The sequence below is a fragment of the Colobus angolensis genome, unplaced genomic scaffold (genome assembly GCF_000951035.1).
Source record: "Colobus angolensis palliatus isolate OR3802 unplaced genomic scaffold, Cang.pa_1.0 Scaffold4, whole genome shotgun sequence".
Classification (NCBI taxonomy): domain Eukaryota; kingdom Metazoa; phylum Chordata; class Mammalia; order Primates; family Cercopithecidae; genus Colobus; species Colobus angolensis.
The window spans coordinates 15,238,594-15,246,358 of record NW_012117376.1 but is presented as its reverse complement, the minus strand read 5'-3'; the positions used below and the strand labels follow the sequence as shown (position 1 = coordinate 15,246,358).

At 45.5% G+C, this 7,765-nt stretch overlaps 1 pseudogene across 1 annotated transcript in view; it reads left to right on the top strand.

Moving 5' to 3' along the window:
* The first annotated feature begins 3,342 nt into the window (after positions 1-3,342).
* LOC105521396 overlaps positions 3,343-7,765 on the top strand; it is a 14,547-nt pseudogene continuing 10,124 nt past the window's right edge. Inside the window, exons 1-2 of the transcript XR_001003266.1 lie at positions 3,343-3,361; positions 7,597-7,601. The product of XR_001003266.1 is annotated as a 40S ribosomal protein S20 pseudogene (transcript). The remainder of the gene's footprint in view (positions 3,362-7,596; positions 7,602-7,765) is intronic.

Sequence of the window (7,765 nt, the reverse complement as noted above, 5' to 3'; positions counted from 1 at the left end):
TGGCCCCTTGGCCGGGTGAGAGGCTCTCTTCACTGACGGTGAGGCCCGACGTGCCACTGGGAAGACTTGGAAACAGGATTGGGGGAAGCCTCTGGGGCAAACTCCAAGTCCAGGGGTTCAGTGCTGACCCAGATGTTCCTTTGTTTATACCCCTGGGAGACAGTCTTGGGGGCTCAGCTGCCCACCCCACCTGGCCTTCCGCTCCCCACCCCCACAGCTTGAACCTGGGGTTTGCCATACACACCCTCAGAGACTACCCGGATTATAAACAGTGAGCAGGAGGAAAACAAACTATATTTAAACCCGCAGTTGCTTCACAAACAAAGCTAGTGGGGGGGAAAACACTAGAAACATGAAAAGACCAAATGTCAAAATCCACAATACATTCAAATTTTAAGAATAAGCAAAAGATATAAAAAGGCAATTCACAAAAGAATAAATGTCAATGTCCCCAAAAACCAAAACAAAAAAGTGCTTATCCTCAATAATTTAAAAATGTCACATTAAAACCACAATAAAATCTGATTTTTCTTGGATCCAATAGACAAAAGTATTAAAGATGAATAATATTCAAGCTTGGTGAGGGGTAGGACATGGGGACTGGCATTGCTCTTGGCCCTGGGGGAGCAGGAGAGTGCAATTTGACAAAGAAAAATGTTAACTATGCATACATGTGACTCAGCAATTATATTCTGAGGACTCTATCTTATCAAAAAACGAGAAAGATAACAGAAAGATATAATTAGATAGGTAGATACAGATATGCAGATATATAGCTCTATTTACACACCAGGACGTTTTTGCAATTTTGTTTGCCGTAGCAAAACCTTGGAAACAGCCCAAATGTCCATTAGTGGGACAAATAAATTGCCGTGTGGTCACCTAGTGGAATGCTATACAGAATTAGAGTAAACAAATCTTGCCACACGTAACAACATGGAGGAAGCTCATAAATAGAATGTCAAGCAAAAGAGGACATCCTGTATAATTCCGTTTATGTAAACTTGGAAAAAGGCAGAATGAATCTGAGCTGTCAGCATTCAGGATGGTGGTTATCCTTGAGGAGGCCAGAAGGAAGCATGGGGCCTCTGCGACTGCTGGTGATGGCCTGTTTCTTGACTTGGGTGTAGGTGATGCAGGTATACTCACTCTCTGAAAATGCCTTGCATTGTACACCTAGGAACTGTGTACTTTTTTTTTTTGGTTTTTTGAGACAGAGTTTAATTCTTGTCACCCAGGCTGGAATGCAGTGATGCAATCTCGGCTCACTGCAACCTCGACCTCCCAGGTTCAAGCAGCCTCCCGCCTCAGCCTCTCGAGTAGCTGGAACTACAGGCTAATTTTTGTATTTCTTGGTGGAGATGGGGTTTCACCATGTTGGCCAGGCTGGTATCACACTCCTGACCTCAAGCGATCCACCCACCTCAGCCTCCCAAAGTGCTGGGACTGGAATTGTGTACTTTTCTGAATGTATATTATACTTGAAGAAAAAGTTTACTAAACAACAATAAAAACAAAAAGCATACCCCAATAAGCATTCCAAGTGTCCATGCAGAAAAATAAATACTTATATATATACATAAATATTCCTCCAATTCAAAAAAATGGACATTGATCTTTCCATATTGAATACCAATATCAAAAGATGTCAGCAATATATTGTTAGGCATAAACAGAAAAACACATGCCTATTACATATAATCTGATCCTATTCTTTTAAAAAATATTATACATGGGTATGTAAATAAATGTATGTATCAGATATGTGGTACAGGCATAGAAATGGATGGAAAGAAATCTCCAAACTGTTAAAAACTAGGAGCCAGGGTTCCTTAATGAGGCCCTCTAAAGGCTCCTTAATAAGCCCATTTAACGAGGCCCAGCAGGAAACTTGAGCTACAGCTCATCAGAACTGGGCCCTCACCTCTGTCAGAGCTGGGCCCTGGCACAACCATGGGTAGGCCAGGGCCACTTCGGATCAGAGTTTCTGGAAGCACCATGCAAGGTGCGCCCTGGGGGCCCTGGAACAGCCAGGTCAAGGCCTGGGGGAATGGACCCTGAGACGTAGGATGAAGACAGGAGACCTAGCCCTGACCTCATGGGCCCCAGTGGTGTTGGGGGAGGTGGGGGGAAGACAACCCTATCTGGACACCCCAATTAATCATCACAACCCTCAGGACACCAAGGTCATACCATTAGTAGGTGGAACAGCCAGGCCTTGATCCCAAATCTGTGTGAATCTCAAGTTAAAGGCTCTGCACTGGGCTGGGGAGGGCGTGGTGAAGACAGCAGAAAGGAGCACAGTGCCCTGTACAGAGACCCAGAACCCCATGGCAGGAATCACAGAAGTGGCTTTGGCCCAGTGCCTGCAGCTAAGCCACCCTCTGGGGTCAGAACTCAACCGCTAAATCTGGCCCCAAGAGCCGCTCCGTTAACTCAGCACTGACACCTCCAGCTCCAGCTTCCAGCAGCCTGGAGGCTGGCCCCATCCAAAACAGATCCCAGGAGCGAGAGCCAGGTCTGTCTACTGTGCCTCTACACACAACCACCCCCAATGCCCCTACTCACTCACCACCCTACTCTCCCCTGCCTGCTTCACCCACCCCGCCCCTGTGTTCTGAGTCACTCAGGACATGATTACTATTAAGGAGATGGAAAGAGTAGGGGCAGAGGAGCAGGCGTGGCTGGAAGAGCCTGGGTCCCAGGTTCAAGTCCCCAGAGTCAGCCAGATGTGGCCTGGTTGATTGTCCTAAGCAACTTAGAACGAACAAATTTAGCAGGTGTGGGACAGGAGTCAGCAGTTGGGAGTCTACTGTGTACCAGGTTTATTCAGGCTGTATAACTGTTGGTATTAGTGTCTCCATTTTACAGATAAAGAAACTGAGGCTCAGAAATGAAGTAACTTGTCCAAGGTCACTTACAGCTTGGACCACTGAACCAAGGAAAACATAGATTTTAAGCACAGTCCTGCTACTTACTAGGAGGAAAGTTGTGTGGCTTGGGCAAGTTACTTTATCTCTGTGAGCCTCAGTTTCCTCATCTATAAAGATGATATTAAATTAATATTTAACTTACAAAATTGTGAGGATTCAAAAAGGTAATGTTAATCTGAGTGCTGTGGCACACACATGTAATTCCAGCTGCTCAGGAGGTTGAAGCGGGAGGATCATTTGAGCCCAGGAGTTCAAGGCTGCAGTGAGCTGTCATTGCACCACTGCACTCCAGCCTGGGCAACCGCATCTTAAAAAGAAAAAAAAAGGTAATGTTAAAACTCTTAGCATGGTATCTGGTACACAGAAGGTCCTTAGAAAATGTTTGTTTTACTTTTTTTTTGAAACAAGGTATCTCTCTCTCTCTCTCTGTTGTCCAGGCTGGAGTGTAGTGATGCAATCACAGCTCACTGCAGCCTCAACCTCCTGGGCTCAAGTGATCCTTCTGCCTCAGCCTCCAAGTAGCTGGGACTACAGGCATGTGCCACCACACCCGGGTAATTTTTTTTTTTTTTTTTTTGTAGAAACAGGGTCTCGCTATGTAGCCAGGCTGGTCTCGAACTCTTGCCCTCAAGCAATCCTCCCACCTTGTCCTCCCAAAGTCTTAGCAAATGTTATGATGATTAATTTAATTATCTGACCAATGAGAGAGTTTACTCCCTTAGAGCAGTGGGGTTAGGGAAAGTTTTTAACCTTCCTAGATCAATCCAGGATGTCTTCCTGAAAGAAGCAGCATTTCTGTCCCATTTTAACCCAAGACCATGAATTCTCTAGGTATATAAGGTTGTGATGGGGTAAGCATGGGGAGTATCTGGTAGAAGGGGGCACAACTTGGATAGGGAGAATTGCATCAGTCTGGGTGTTGGGGGTCAGGCAAGGTCTAAACACAGGCAGGACTCCAGATCTCGTTCTCGGAGAATGTCCCAACATCTAGCTTGGGCACCTTGGATGATAAACAGGTTGTCACCCTCCGAACCCCAAGTGAACCTGATAAATCCTGGCAAAGCTGAGGCAAGGAGAAGAGGCCCATCTATAAATACTCAGTGACTCAGGCTCAGTGTCGTGTTGAAAGAGCCGCTTGTGTTTATGGCTCGGTTGCTCTGGAGAGGCAGTCCAGCTCTAGGAGGAAGGTCCAGGATGGCCTGAAGTCTCACACCTCCCAGTTTTCTCTGCTGGGGCAGGTTTGGGACCTGGGGCCAGACCCACCATACGCTGGCTTAGTGTGCAGTCCGTTATGGGACTCTGAAAAAGCCTCTCACTTCTCTGAGCTTCCAGCCATGCAGGAAATGAAACGTTGACTCTCTCTCTACTTTGGCCAGCTAGGCTGTGAGGCAGGATGGTCTAGTGATCAGGCACTCAGGTTTTTGTTGCCAGATAAATGTAGGTTCAAGTCCCAGTTTCATCCCTTAACTAGCTATGTGACTTTAAGCCAGTCAATTCATTTTTCTGAGCCTCAGTTTCCTGAACTATAAAATGGTGACAATAATGGAACTTTCTTCACAGAGTTGTCATGAGGATGAAAGAAGAGAAAATATATAAGGTACTTAGCACAGTAACTGACAGGTAATAAACACTCAGTTAATGATAGTATTATGACTGCAAATTAAGCTAACTGTTTAAAATACTTTGAAAAGAAACATTGGAGATCTTGGTTCCCCAGAGAGATATTTTGGGAGTCAATGATTACCCAAGAACTTCAACCACCTCTCTGCTTCCCAAATAGAAAGAGCCAAGCTATGAAGAAAACAAGACAGTTCCCCAAGGTTGGTAGGGAAAGGGCAAGGCACTGCCACTCATCAGATACCTACTGTGTGCCAGCTGCTGTCACCTCCAACATCATCTCATTTACTCTCCAGCCACCAAGGTACAACTTCCCTACACCAACCAACAAACCGAGACCCTGTGAAATGAACTGAATGGCAGAGCTGCGATTTGAGCCCAGGTTTGAGTACTTTAACAGTGCTTGTGTGTGGTCCTATCACACTATGGTACTTGGTTGCCTCCCTGGTCTAGAAAGGTGGCCAAGGAAGAGACAGAAGTGAGAGAATGAGGAAGGAAGACTCAAGATGCTCAGCAATAGTCAAGGGAGAGTGTAGAGATTTAGAAGGAGATGGGAGGTGGGGAGCTGTTTGGGAAGAACACATGACTTTGAGGTGACTGCTCTATGGGTCAACCAGCAGGCAGATGGAAAAGTACAGCTGAACTCAGAACAAAGATCAGACTGGGGGCTGGGTGCAGTGATTCACATCTGTAATCTCAGCCCTTTGGGAGGCTGAGGCGGGAGGATCATTTGAGTTCAGGAGTTTGAGACCAGCCTGGGCAACATGGAGAAACCTCGTCTCTAAAAAAAATACAAAAATTAGCCAGGCATGGTGCCGCACACCTGTGGTCCCAGTTACTTTGCAGAGGCTGAGGTGAGAGGATTGGTTGAGCCCAGGAGGTGGGGATTGCAGTGATCTGAGATCACGCCACTGCACTCCAGCCTGGGCAACAGAGTGAGACCCAGTCTCCAAAAGAAAGAGAGAGAGAGAGAGAGAAAGAAAAAAAACTGGGATGGAGTTGGGGGAAAAGAATCCTTTGCTCAAGGCTGTCTGAAATGACTTCTAAACTTACAACCCCTCAAGACTGTCTTCTGCATGGCTTTGAATGCCGTCTCTGCAGCATCCTGCCTCCGGGCCTTTGCACATGCTGTGTGAGCTACCTAGAATAGTCTTTTCCTCCTCAGCTAAGATGTCACCTTTTCACAGAAGCCTTCTTTAACCACTCTATTTAAACAGGCCCCATCCCACTACTCCCGGACCGAGCACCTGCTTGGTTCTTTCTCAATATTTATCACAATCTATATTTTACTCAATTTCTGTGTCAGTTGTTTGTCCCCACCTTCCGCCCAAGACAGTATCTGTTCCATGAGTGCAGGGATTGGATGAGCTTGTTCACTGCTATCTACAGCTCCTGGAATAGCACCTGGCATACAATGCAGCTTAGCGTGTTTATGGAATTGAATGAATGATCCAGTCCCACCTGTCTCCTAAAATCCTGTCTCCGACTGTCTGCTCCGTTGGAACTGATTTCCCACTATTTCTCCATCGCACTCTCCTTGTTCTCCCCTTCTAAGGGCCCCTATTTGGAACACCCCCTCTCCTCTGCCTATTCAAACCCTGCCCAAGGCTGAACTCCCCTGGGAAGTGCACTCACCCCCAGATCAAGTGAAGTGAATAATCTATACAACTGTACGTGGTGGCCCTGCTCCAAGCACCACTACTTAGCTTGAGTAAGTCACATCAACTCTCTGGACCCTATTTTCCCCAGTTAATTCTATCTTCGGGATTGTATCCAAAGGAAGTCATTCAAAACCAGAGAAAAGCCAGAAATGGCCAAACACATACTCTGAAGTATTATTTAAAATAGAAAAAAGCTTTTAAAACAACAAAAATGTTAAATGTTAATAATAATAAAAAGCTACTGTTTAATGAGTGCTTAAATGGGTCTGGCAGTGAGCAGCTGTGGTTAAGCACACAGGCTCTGGACCCACAGCCCCACCCACTTACTGTATGATTTTTTTGTTTGTTTGTTTGCTTGAGACGGAGTCTCACTCTGTTGCCCAGGCTGGAGTGCAATGGCACAATCTCAGTTCACTGCAACCTCCGCCTCCCAGGTTCAAATGACTCTGTTGCTTCAGCCTCCCAAGTAGCTGGGATTATTTATAGGCCTGTGCCACCACACCCAGCTAATTTTGTATTTTTAGTAAAGACAGGGTTTCACCATGTTGGCCAGGCTGGTCTTGAACCTCTGACCTCAGGTGATCCACCTGCCTCGGTCTCCCAAAGTGCTGGGATTACAGGCATGAGCCACCACGCCTAGCCCTGATCTTTTTTTTTTTTTTTTCCTTGCTCTGTCACCCAGACTGGAGTGAAATGGCACGATCTCAACTCATGCAAACCTCTGCCTCCTGGGTTCAAGCAATTCTCCCACCTTGGCCTTCTGGGTAGTTGGGAGTACAGGCATGAGCCACTGCACCTGGCTGTACTGTATCTTGAGCCAATGATTTAACTTCTTTGAGATTCAGTTTCCTCATCTATAAAATGGGAATGATAAAGTTTCCTTCCTCATAGAGCTTTTATTGTTGTTGTTATTGTTGTTAAGTAAACCTTTTACTGACTGTAATCCAAACACCAAAAAGTACATGACTAAGTGTGTAGCTGAATAAATGTTCACAAAATAACCATTGTTGTGTAACCAACAAAAAAAGATGATTCTGATGATTACATGAGATAACACCTGGGAAATACTTAGAGCAGTGCCCGGCACAGAGAACATGCTGGAATGGGTTGCTCCTGTTTCATGGGCATTTTGCTAAGCACTTTCTTTACATGCATTGTTTTTATTTAATTTTTTTTCTTTTTATTTACCTCACAATAACCCTATGAGATAGGCACTAATATTACCCTCATTTCAAATAAGGAAACTGAGATTCAGAGAAGTTAAATATACTGCCCAACATCACAAAATTAGTAAATGACAGAGGTGAGAGAGGAACCCATGTCTTTTGCCAAAACCTTCTTCCAAAACTCCTTGATATACTGGCTCCCCAAGACATCTATTGCAGCATCAGTTAATAAGCTACTTTTAAAAAGGATATTCAATGACCAACTAGGTAAACTGTGGTCTGCTGAATTCTGTTCTGGAGTGCGATGGCTTGATCTCGGCTCACTGCAGCCTCCACCTCCCAGGTTCAAGCAATTCTCCTGCCTTAGCCTCCCAAGTAGCTGGGATTA